Below are 12,870 nucleotides of genomic sequence, written 5' to 3' on the forward strand. Positions count from 1 at the left end.
GAAATTCTACAGCCACACAAAATTCTATCAGTCCTTTGGTCCAGTATTGCACCCAATTAATTAATTAATCATATGATCTTTTTTCTAGTCACCGACTGCTTTTCCAAATTTGCAACAGGCAGACAGTTAGAGGATAGTGCAGCTATCACAAAGACAATGAGTGCAATTTTCATTCTGTTTTGTATGCCTGACAATGAGTCACAACACACAGGGAGACCTTTCAGAGGCAGGTGTGCCCAAAGGGACATAAACTTCTTGACAGCCTTATCATATTATTCCAGATCCAATGGTCATGCTGAACAAATGCTTCCCACCGTTAAAGAAACATTGTAAAGTGCAGGGTGACAGAACACGATTTTTGTATTGCTACACTGCACCTCAGAGCTACACCACTGGATTGTCACCATCAGAGAGAACATGTTTGGAAAGCAGTTTAAGATGATACTGCCAATTCATCAGAGACACAGAACAAATCTCCCAAAAAACAAAGCAGAAGAAAGGTGGTGTACATCCAACATCCAGATGTTGAATTGCACATGGGACAGAAAGCTGGAGTAATATGTCCTAAGAAACCTGGTTACCTGCAGGTAGCAGAAGTCTGAGTCTACATTCTATGAAGTTAAAACTCCTAATGCAGCAATGTTGAGGAGAAACTGAAGCCAGTTTGCGGAACTGGATAATATTTCAATTATGCATAAAATCCACATAAACATAAATTGGGATAATGAAAGAATGGAAGAACATTAAGGAAAACTATCATAGTGCTAACAACATGCAAGATTACAATACACCTCTGACTGAGAATATCCAAGTGTTATCGCTTCAATAGTTGTCTATAACTTCAAATTGTAGTCTAAACTATTGCTAAAAGACTATGAGCTTATCAAGTGAACTGAATTCATGCTTCTCAACCTGCATTACCTACCAGTTCGACAAATAAACACTGGGGCTGGTCATTTTGAGAAAGCAAATCTTAACAGGACTTATAGACTTAATGGTAAGGTCCGAGGGAGTATTGCTGAACAAAGAGACCTTGGAGTGCAGGTTCATAGCTCCTTGAAAGTGGAGTTGCAGATAGATAGGATAGTGAAGAAGGCGTTTGGTATGCTTTCCTTTATTGGTCAGAGTTTTGAGTACAGGAGTTGGGAGGTCATGTTGCAGCTGTACAGAACATTGGTTAGGCCACTGTTGGAATATTGCATGCAATTCTGGTCTCCTTCCTACCGGAAAGATGTTGTGAAACTTGAAAGGGTTCAGAAAAGATTTACAAGGATGTTGCCAGGGTTGGAGGATCTGAGTTACAGGTAGAGGCTGAACAGGCTGAGGCTGTTTTCCCTGAAGCGTTGGAGGCTGAGGGGTGACCTTATAGAGGTTTACAAAATTATGGGGGTTATGGATAGGGTAAATAGGCAAAGTCTTTTCCCTGGGGTCGGGGAGTCCAGAACTAGAGACCATAGGTTTAAGGTGAGAGAGGAAAGATATAAAAGGGCAACATTTTCATGCAGAGGGTGGTACGTGTATGGAATGAGCTGCCAGAGGAAGTGGTGGAGACTGGTACAATTGCAACATTTAAGAGGCATTTGGATGGGTACATGAGTAGGAATGGTTTGGAGGGATATGGGCCGGGTGTTGGCAGGTGGGACTAGATTGGGTTGGGATATCTGGTCGACATGGACAGGTTGGACCGAAGGGTCTGTTTTCATGCTGTACATCTCTATGACTCTAAGTGTGCAATGACACACATGGGCATAGAACACTGTTTAATTCTTACACCAATTTTACTTAGTCCCTTTGTCAAACGTTACAACTGGCAACACAATTAAAAGAAAATGTAAGTTTAGTAAAATTGTACTGCCGCTTCTGATGAAATAACGTTAAGTTATTCCAAGATGTGGAATGGTTTTCAGCTGTCGGCACTGTATAACTACAGCCTTGTGACAGTTAATGCTCTTGGATCAGTGTTAGCATTCATTCCATGAAATTGTTCACCATATAAATGATTAGGATGAGTGAAAAGACTTGTTGGATCCATTTTTGAATGAAAATCTCTCACATTATGTTTTTGACAGAGCTTTTAAAAGATGTTTACATCTGGATGGTTCACTTTATTTATGTTAATTATAGAATAAAACTGAATTCTTTCCTAACCATCTGGGTGGAATGCGGTGCAGGGGTCAGTGCAGATTTGGTGACCTGAATGACCTCTTTCCGCACTGTGGGAATTCTGTGATTCTATGAAAGTCTGCCAATGTTGAGGCCATCTCTGCTTTTAAGAAGGCCTCGAAAGATACCTTGCCAGAGTATGGTCAGGGGATTAGGGTGGCAGATCTAAGCCGAATAGTCTTCCCAATTGCCCTGCTACAGTTTGACATCCATTCCTAGAATCAATCTCAAATAGAAGTGAAAGGAAAGTCTAATTAAACACACACGTCACATACCTTATGTACTGGGATACAAGGCACTTGCTTTGCTCGTTGGTGTTTTGTTCTCTTTAAACTGTTGCCCCTTCTTCATGAGAGCACTGACTCTAGGTAGGGATGTGGTTTTCTGAACAGTAATTGCCCTCTTGTGAGTCACCCAAATGACCATTCTCCAAAACAGCAAATTCAACCATGAGTGACAGTAGACGATCAGGTTTTGACATCTAGAGGCATTACAGCTGAGGCTGCGCTTGAGCTCCTGCATCAGAGGTTACTGATTGTAATCATGGACTTGAATCCTAACAGACTCACTGCACCTCAACCTGGGGAATGGAGGCCAACTCCTGTAGCCATGTTCACGTTTGCAGCTGAGAACATGCAAGTTTTCCAAGAGTGGGAAAGAAAAGGGGAACTTACATTGCCTGTTCTTTCGTGGGTAAGTTCAGCAAAGGATGGGAAGAACCCCATTTCTGTAATTTCCATGTCTTATTGGAGGCTACTAGGAGGAGGAGAAGAAACATTGCTATTCATGCTGCTGGAGACCACCTCTGAGTCCCAGCCTACCCAAGTATTTTGCATTGGGCCGTACAATTTTGGAGACCTCCTTTATTTCAACCTTGGCACCCACCTTTGGCATTCACTCTAACCCTACACATTTGGACAGTTCTTGTCTTGACTTCCGAACCAGGATTGTAGGTATTCTGTAAGTCCAAACTTGGTCTAGTTCCTGCCAATTCAATCAAATCCTGAGTGCATCAAACCTCCCCCCCAACCCCCAACTTCCCCAAGTCGTCCGAACCAACCTGTGTCCCTGTTTGTTCCAGGACAGTCAAACATTAGATTAAAAATAGGGGCAACTTTTTCACACAGAGGGTGGTATGTGTATGGAATGAGCTGCCAGAGGAAGTGGTGGAGGCTGGTATAATTGTAACATTTAAAAGGCATTTGAATGGGTATATGAATAGGAAGTGTTTGGAGGGATATGGGCCAGGTGCTGGCAAGTGGGACTAGATTGGGTTCGGATAACTGATCGGCATGGACAGGTTGGACCGAAGGGTCTGTTTCCATGCTGTACATCTCTATGAATCTAAAAATGTTTCAGAAGCTGGTCTGAGGTACCAACTGCATGGCCCACTCAGCAATTCAAATGGCTTTATAAGTGTTTACATTGAAGCTTTCTCCTGAAAGAAATATTAAGAGGCTTTTGTATAGCTGACCTGTGCAAATATGAATATAAAATAAAATGTGTCTAAGTGTGGTTAAAACTTAAACACTGATATTCTGCCTTTGTAAACCCAGCCACAGAATTTTTAATCTCTGATAACAGTTTTTCATTTTGTCATTATCAGTCCATATCCAGTGTCAATGTATTAACTGAAAGCTATTATTACTTGCACTGCCTTTGTATTAAGAAGTGGCTACTCACATTTTTAATTAGCCCATAGCTCCCTGGATGTATATCAAAACATGCTAGAAAGGGAGAGAAAAAACACATTTGGATGGAAGCCATAGATTATATAACCACTTTTGAAAATTAATTCTGTAACTGAAGTGACCTGATGAATGATGCTCCATTGTGTGCAGTCATGTAATTGAGTTTCACCGGCAGTTCAGGGATCCTTGGGTACTCTATCAGAATTACAGTCTCCAGCCTCCCCTTCGCTTCAGAATCATAGAGATTTATCGCATAAATTGAGGCCATTTCGCCCTTTAGGTTTGAGCTAAGCCAACAAGTAGTAATCCAGAAAATCCCCACTTTCTAGCTCTTGATATGTAGCCTTGGAGATTACAGAACTTGGAAGTGCTTTTTAAATGAAAGATTAAAAATCATGATCGCAGTGTTTTCCAGATGCGTTCCCCCAGCCTGCTGCCCTCATCCTCTGCATGAAAAGTTTCATCTCAAAGCATCCTCTCTCTTATCCTAAATCAATCCTAAATCTATACCCACCTACTAATGAATTCCCAACTAAGGAGAATAGAGTCTTCCCATCCAATCTACTTAGACCCCTCAAAACTGTGTACACTTCCATAGATCTCCCTTCAACTTCCTCTGTTAAAAAGAAAACAACTCCAGTCTATCTAATCTTTCCTTACCACCACAATTCTCCAGTCCCGGCATCAACCTCCTTTCTGTGGCCTCTAAACCATATCTTTGCTGTAGGGGGTCGGTTAGCTCAGTTGGCTGGATAGCTGGTTTGCTAATGCAGAGTGATGCTAACAGCATGGGTTCAATTCAGCTGAGGTTATCAAGAAGGTCCCACCTTCTCAACCTCACCTGTCATCACCCTATCTAATGAGAGAGAAGCCTATAGTACTCTGGGAATTGATGTCTGACCAGAATTTCATGCAGTCCTTCAGCTCTGGCCTAACTTGTGTTTTTCACACTTCTATGCTACCAACTATTGTATGTCCCTTTGTTTAGCGACTGTCCCCAAATGCATTCTTCTCTCTCCAGGAACTGTACATTTCCTTATCAAGTTACCATTGGACATTTTGGGCTTTAGTCTTAATACAAATAAAATGGTGAAACCAAATACAAGGTAAGATTGGTCTCTAAAGGCAACAAAATAGCAGGAATATTGAGTAACCCACTGCACTGATGCACTGCAAGGGGTGTCAAGGTACCTCCTGCTTCCTACACATTCATTGCAAGTGCTTCTGAAACCAGTTATAAAAGGGCAAACAAGAAAGACTTTGTCTCAAGCCAATGATGGTGCGTGGTACGGATAAAAAAGAAAATGGCAATTGTGAACCGTAACTCTCTCACAGGTTAAGGTCGAAAGAAAGTGTTATTACGTCAATAAGGACTGCACCATACAGCCAACATAAAGAGTGGAAAAAGATATCTGTTTTAATACTGAGATATGTTTTATGCTCCACATGAACCTTCTTCCATCTTAGTCCACTATATCTCCAGAGCATATCCTTATATTCCTTTCTCCCTCAGTACCTATCTTGTTAAACACATCAGCTACTTAAGCACTAATAGCCTTGTCAGATTAGACAAAAGAATGCTATTTAAAAATTTGATGCAACCTGATTTTCCATGGAATGTGGGCATGTACCACTGGATAGATTCAATCCACTCTTACACGTCTCACAGAATTAGGGTTCATGACAGACAGACATAGACCAATGCAACACAGTGAGTCCATTTTTCAGTTGTAGTTCCAATTCAACTTTGTTTAAATTTACACTCATCAAAATATTTACATCCTATTTGTGCATCAACAGTCTCCATTTGTGGCACCTCATTGTTTTCTGAAGAGTACTTATGCCCTAATCTTAGAAATCTATATGGATGAGCCATTTTCGCCACTACCTCATTAAGTATAGGAGTTGGGAGGTCATGTTGTGACTGTACAGGATATTGGTTAGGCCACTGTTGGAATATTGTGTGCAATTCTGGTCTCCCTCCTATAGGAAGGATGTTGTGAAACTTGAAAGGGTTCAGAAAAGATTTACAAGGATGTTGCCAGGGTTGGAGGTTTTGAGCTATAGGGAGAGGCTGAACAGGCTGGGCCTGTTTTCCCTGGAGTGTCGGAGGCTGAGGGGTAACCTTATAGAGGTTTATAAAATCATAAGTGGCATGGATAGGGTAAATAGACAAGGTCTTTTCCCCAGGGTAGGAGAACCTAAAACTATAAAGTATAGGTTTAGATTGAGAGGGGAAAGATTTAAAAGGGACCTGAGAGGCAACTTTTTCACGCAGAGGGTGGAGTGTGTATGGAACTAGCTGCCAGAGGAGATGGAGGCAGTTGGTACAATTACAACATTTAAAAGGCATTTGGATGGTTACATGAATAGGAAGGGTTTAGAGGGCTGTGGGCTAAATGCTGGCACGTAGAACTAGATTAGGGTAGGCTATCTGGTTGGCATGAATGAGTTGTACTAAAGGATCTGTTTCTGCACTGCATGACTCTATAATTCTAGCTCAGCATCTTAAGGCTTCTCCCTGTTATCAGAAAATGCAGAAATAACAAGGTTGCAGAAGTGACAAGGTGACATCATCCTTACTGCTCAATGCACAGCTTGGTTTTACTCTGAAGTCAGTAAACAAGATCTGTGCCAGGGTCACAGTCTGGGACTCAAACAACTGCTATAAAGACAACATATTATGATTTAACCACACCGAATTAAAACACCCTGTGGCAATTTTCAAAAGTTTGCATTGGATGAGCTTCATTTTCAAGAGAATTCTCTTGGGAGAGTCACTGTTAAAAAATAAACCGTGAACAACAAATACTCTGTGAATCGACAAATTGATGAACGGTCCAGCTCTGGCCTGACATGATGGGCTTTTAAACTTGCTTCAGAAGCAGCAGTATGACATATAAAAGTAAAACAATGTGGCTGCTGGAATTCTGTGATGGAAATGCTCTGGCAGAAACTGCGGAGGGAGAAAAATAGAGTTTACGTTTCAGGTCAACAATCATTTATCAAAAAGGAAAACAGTACAGATACAAGAGGTCTCAGCAAGTCCAGAAAAAGACAGGGTCGGGGAAACAACGTAAGGGGCAGCATTTAATCGTGCGAGAGACAGGAGAGATTAAATTAAAAAGGGATAATGGCAAGGCCATAGGGGACAATATCAGGACAAGTAGAGAAGCAGAAATTAGGTTTAGAGAAAGCAGAAAATGGGAAAGCTGAATCATTACAGACAGCTGCTGTCCAAAAGTGGCATTAGTGGTTAAAATCCGAAGTGGAAGAGCTCAATGTGGAGTATAGAAAGCTGTAAATTACCTAATTGTACAATAAGGTGTTGTACCTCGAGCTTTTACTATGTCCCATTGGAACAGTTAAGGAAACTGAGAGAGAACAGGACAGAGAAATACAACAACATCAGACGTCAAGCTCATGGAGTGTTCTGCAAGCCAGTTATCCAGTCTCCTCAGTGTAAAGGAGGACACACTGTAACATTCCTGAATACAATCCAGCAAATGGAAGGAGGTAAATCACTGTATCCACCCTGAGGTAGTGTTTTGGACAGTGAGAAGTGAGCAGGAAAAAGGACACGTATTGAATCACCCCGAACAAGCATGGAAAGCTTTAGTGGGAAAAGGGAGGTGGTACTAAGGCTGTCCGAGGACTAGGCCCGGGTGCCTCGGAGGGGATGGTATGATCAGAATGTTCTTGTGGCACAACAGCAATATCCTCACCTCTGAGCCATGAAGACACAGGTTCGCATCTCACCTACTCCAGGAGGTGTGAATACAACATCGGGGGGTGAATAGAAAATAGTTTTATAAATAAACTGTCGGAATGCTGAATGGGGCAGCAATGTGTTCGCTGATGGAATCACGCTGGAGGTGGCATGGGAAGCCTCTCCTGGTTCTGGGCTGTCAGGTGTGCTGCGGATTTTGAATTAGTGGTGTTGGAAGAGCACAGCAGTTCAGGCAGCATCCGAGGAGCAGCACTGCTGTGCTCTGCCAGCACCACTAATCCAAAATCTGGTTTCCAGCATCTGCAGTCATTGTTTTTACATAGATGTGCTGCGAGAAGATGGCACTATCAGATAAGATGGAACAGAGACAAAGACATGGAAACATTACATTCAACAGCATGGGGGTAAGGTAGGGTGGGAGTCAATTGGCTTATAATGGAGACTGACCAAGAGTCAAGCCCAGAAATGCAAATCGAGACAGGAGAAAGGGAAGAGTCAAAGATGGACTATACGCAGATGAGGGGAAAGGTAAAAATTTGAAGCAAAGTCTGTGAAATTTTCCAGCTCAGGACAAGAGCAGGAATTGAGCCCACTATAGGCATCAGCATCCTAAAAAAAGAGGAGGGACCTGAGTTGGCTGGGAACAAAGAACATTCAAAGAACGTTCCAGAAATCCAGGAAGGTTCCTTAGGCAACACCTTCCACATCCATGACCAAACTCCAAAGGAGAAGGGCAGCAGATACATTGGAACACCCCTGTCTACAAGTCACCCTCCAGTCTACCCACCACAAGACTTAGAAATATAATTGTCATTCTTTCTCTGTCACGGTGTCAAAATCTTGGAAATCCCTCCCTCCCTTACAACATTGTGGGTCTACCTACAGCAAATGTTGGAACTCTCTCCCTCCCTCACAACATTGTGGGTCTACCTACAGCAAATGGACTGTAGCTCATTACCATCTTCTCAAGGGCAGCAACAATAAATGCCAGCTCAGTCAGCAACATCCACATTCCATGAATGAATAAAAAGCAGTTCTCACAGGCAGCCTTAATTGGGAAACATGCAGGTTCCCAGGGCAACACCCTTTATTTCAAGGAAGCAGTGAGAAGATATTTCTTAAAATCCAAATTCAGGCTTAGGAGAGTGGTGACCAAGTGTTGGACTAGGCACCTTTGCTTGAAAAAGCAGAAGTTATGCAAGCCAGCCTGTCAGGGTGGACGATGACAAGGAATGGGGTGCTTACGGTGGGAAGTGGGCCATTAGGAAACTTTGTAGGTAACAGAAGCTCTCGGTGGAATTAAGGTTGTCGGTGAGAAGATCCAAAAAGAGTGGGGAAAAAAACCAAATGTAATGACAAGGGCAGATGTCTGTTGTTAGAATGAAGTGTGATCCATTTGACAAACCAATCAACTGATTTGAGATGGTTACAGAGCATTCCATGTCCAGTGTAATTTGCTTGTGGTTCTGTTGATGACTGATCAGACAATTGGTCAGAAGCCTTTTGATGCTGATCTGTCTTTTAGGACCCAATATTGTTGCCACTCACCCTCAGATGATTCTGCAAGTCAATGGTCCATCAGGTAGCCGGAGAGAATCATAGAGCTGTACAGCACAAAAACAGACCCTTTGATCCAACTCATCCAGATATCATTAACTGATATAATCCCATTTGCCAGCATTTGGCTCATATTCCTCTAAACCCTTCTTCTTCATGTACCCATCTAGATTACCCTTTTAAATGATGTAATTGTACCCACCTCCACCACATCCTCTGGCAGCTCGTTACATACACATAACATTCTCCGCCCCTCAGGTCCCTTTTAAGTCTTTCCCCTCTTACCATCCTGACTATAAACTGCAGAATTTAACAAATCTCTAATACATTAACAAATTCCAGTTTATTTTACACAAATATCAAAGTCCTCTGAAGGTTTTACAGAAACTGTTTATTCTAATTATTTATTCTAGGAATAAATATCATATAATTTCTTATCTAAACAATCAAGAGTTTTAACAGCCTGATTGAGTGCTCACTGGTCCGAGGTTTGGTGGGGTGCAGGTTTCTGGTCCCTGTGCTTTATTTGGAGCCCATCTGACTTTATGGCTTAAGGAGGGTTTTTATGATGGTCAGACAGAATTGTTATTCCAGGGTAGTTAACAGTTACACATGGGGACGCTTTGGAATTCCCACTGGACGAGACTCTGAAGATATTGCCCTGGATATTGAAAATTCTGCTGGGAAATTCTCGGATGCAGGAAATGTTTAAATTGAAGAGTTCAGAGGGTTAGCAGACCCAAAGTTTTTGTGGGGTGGGGAGGGCTGTTTGTTTGAGCCTATGCATTACTGCTTCTGCTAAGAAGCCTGATATTGGTGATCCCATGGGTGTCCCCTTTATTTGTTTGTAGGTCTTGTCATTGAAGGTGAAGTGGGTGGTGAGGCACAGGTCTATGAGCTTCAAGATGTTGCCCTTGGTGGTGAAGTTGGTGCTGTTTGGTGTTTGTGTCCTTGGTTTGTCTAGTAGTGAGATCAGCGTTTCTTTAGCTGAAAATGTGTTGCTTGAAAAGCGCAGCAGGTCAGGCAGCATCCAAGGAGCAGGAGAATCGACGTTTCGGGCATGAGCCCTTCTTCAGGGATGAGGAAGGTGTGTCCAGCAGGCTAAGATAAAAGGTAGGGAGGAGGGACTTGGGGGATGGGCGTTGGGAATGCAATAGGTGGAAGGAGGTTAAGGTGAGGGTGATAGGCCAGAGAGGGGGTGGGGGCGGAGAGGTTAGGAAGAAGATTGCAGGTCAAGAAGGCGGTGCTGAGTCCGAGGGTAGGGACTGAGATAAGGTGGGGGAGGGGAAATGAGGAAACTGGAGAAATCTGCATTCATCCCTTGTGGTTGCAGAGTTCCTAGGCGGAAGATGAGGCGCTCTTCCTCCAGGCGTCGTGTTGCCATGGTCTGGCGATGGAGGAGGCCAAGGACCTGCATGTCCTTGGCGGAGTGGGAGGGGGAGTTAAAGTGTTCAGCCACGGGGCGGTTGGGTTGGTTGGTGCGGGTGTCCCAGAGGTGTGGGCACAAGTTTTGCATTTCTTGCGGTTGCAGGGGAAGGTGCCGGGAGTGGAGGTTGGGTTGGTGGGAGGTGTGGCCCTGACGAGGGTGTCGTGGAGGGAGTGGTCTTTCCGGAGCACTGATAGGGGAGGGGAGGGAAATATATCCTTCGTCATTTCCGCCACCTCCAAACAGACCACACCACCAAGGATATATTTCCCTCCCCTCCCCTATCAGTGCTCCGGAAAGACCACTCCCTCCACGACACCCTCGTCAGGGCCACACCTCCCACCAACCCAACCTCCACTCCCGGCACCTTCCCCTGCAACTGCAAGAAATGCAAAACTTGTGCCCACACCTCTGGGACACCCGCACCAACCAACCCAACCGCCCCGTGGCTGAACACTTTAACTCCCCCTCCCACTCCGCCAAGGACATGCAGGTCCTTGGCCTCCTCCATCGCCAGACCATGGCAACACGACGCCTGGAGGAAGAGCGCCTCATCTTCCGCCTAGGAACCCTCCAACCACAAGGGATGAATGCAGATTTCTCTAGTTTCCTCATTTCCCCTCCCCCACCTTATCTCAGTCCCTACCCTCGGACTCAGCACCGCCTTCTTGACCTGCAATCTTCTTCCCGACCTCTCTGCCCCCACCCCCTCTCTGGCCTATCACCCTCACCTTAACCTCCTTCTACCTATCGCATTCCCAACGCCCCTCCCCCAAGTCCCTCCTCCCTACCTTTTATCTTAGCCTGCTTGGCACACCTTCCTCATTCTTGAAGAAGGGCTTATGCCCGAAACGTCGATTCTCCTGCTCCTTGGATGCTGCCTGACCTGCTGCACCTTTCCAGCAACACATTTTCAGCTCTGATCTACAGTCCTCACTTTCTTCCTGTAGACCAGCATCGACAGGAAAGTGACACACACAGACCAGATACTTAACTACGGGAGCAATCATCCCAACATCCACAAATGGAGCTGCATCAGGACATTATTTAAATAGGCCACACACTGCAGCACCCAGGAACTACAAGCAGCTGAAGAAAAATACCTATATATCGTATTCAAGAACAACAGGTGTCTGATAAAAAGTCTGCTGTTTCTTAAACACCAAACCCAAACAGGAAGACATAACATGCCCAGAAGCCCTAGCTACGCTACTATACATCTAAGACATCTTGGAGATGACAACCAGACTACTTCAACCTCTTGGCATCATGGTAGCCCACAAACCTATCAACACACTGAAATAGCTACTGATGAACCCAAAGGACCCTATACCAACAACCTGCAAAACAAAATGTCTTTGATAAAATACTCTGCAAGGACTGTAACAAACACTACAGTGGACAGACAGGCAGGAAACTAATCAACAGGATACACGAACACCAACTAGCCACCAAAACACATGACCCACTATCACTAGTACCCTTACATACAGATGAAAAAGGATACCACTTTGACCAGGACAACACATCCACCCTACGTCAGGCTAAACAGAGACATGTGTGGAAATTCCTAAAGGCCTGGCATTCAAACTGGAACTCCATCAATAAACACATCGATTTGGACCCCATTTATCAAGCTCTGAGAAGAAGAACTGAAAATGATATCACCCACCTTAACAGGCCAAGGCATATAAATAGGAAGCGGGACTGAACACTAGCACTTCACCAGAAGCTCACTGATGATGTTACCTACCATGGTTATGAAACGTCTGAGAACAAACCTATCGGCTCAGCGAGCAAACTTAAAACCCAATAGAGCACCGACTGCTCAGTCACCTAACATGGTAGCCCAAGCTAGTTCATTTCCTTAATAAAAACTGAATATGTCAGAACTACTCAGCAGGTCGGTTGAGGTCTTTCACTTGCAGCATGATTGGACTCTATTTTAGGCTGCCCTACATCTAGACTTAAGCTGAACCATCATATATTACTCTCATTTCAGAGTGAGAGGCTTCAGACTTCAGATCTCTTCCAGATACCTGAGCACAGAATCTAGGCATTCCAGTGGGATGCTGAGTGAGTGCTACACTACAGAAGCTCAGTAAGAATGGGTTTGATATTAAGTCAATGCTTTATTCTCTATCCACTGATTTGGGAAGAAAAGATCGTGACGCACTGTTTTATATAAGGACAGGAAGCACTGTCCCTGGTATCGTGGCCAATATTTGTTGATTGACCGACATCACCAAAAGAAACTGAGCAAAAACAGAAATTGCTGGAAAAGCACAGCAGGTCTGGCAGCA

General features: G+C 43.9%; 1 protein-coding gene across 7 annotated transcripts in view; it reads right to left on the minus strand.

Moving 5' to 3' along the window:
* The window catches only part of nos1apa (nitric oxide synthase 1 (neuronal) adaptor protein a), a 389,677-nt gene that overhangs the window by 60,822 nt on the left and 315,985 nt on the right, over window positions 1-12,870 (minus strand). The window lies entirely within an intron of this gene.

This window comes from Chiloscyllium punctatum, chromosome 7 (genome assembly GCF_047496795.1).
Source record: "Chiloscyllium punctatum isolate Juve2018m chromosome 7, sChiPun1.3, whole genome shotgun sequence".
NCBI classification, from domain to species: domain Eukaryota; kingdom Metazoa; phylum Chordata; class Chondrichthyes; order Orectolobiformes; family Hemiscylliidae; genus Chiloscyllium; species Chiloscyllium punctatum.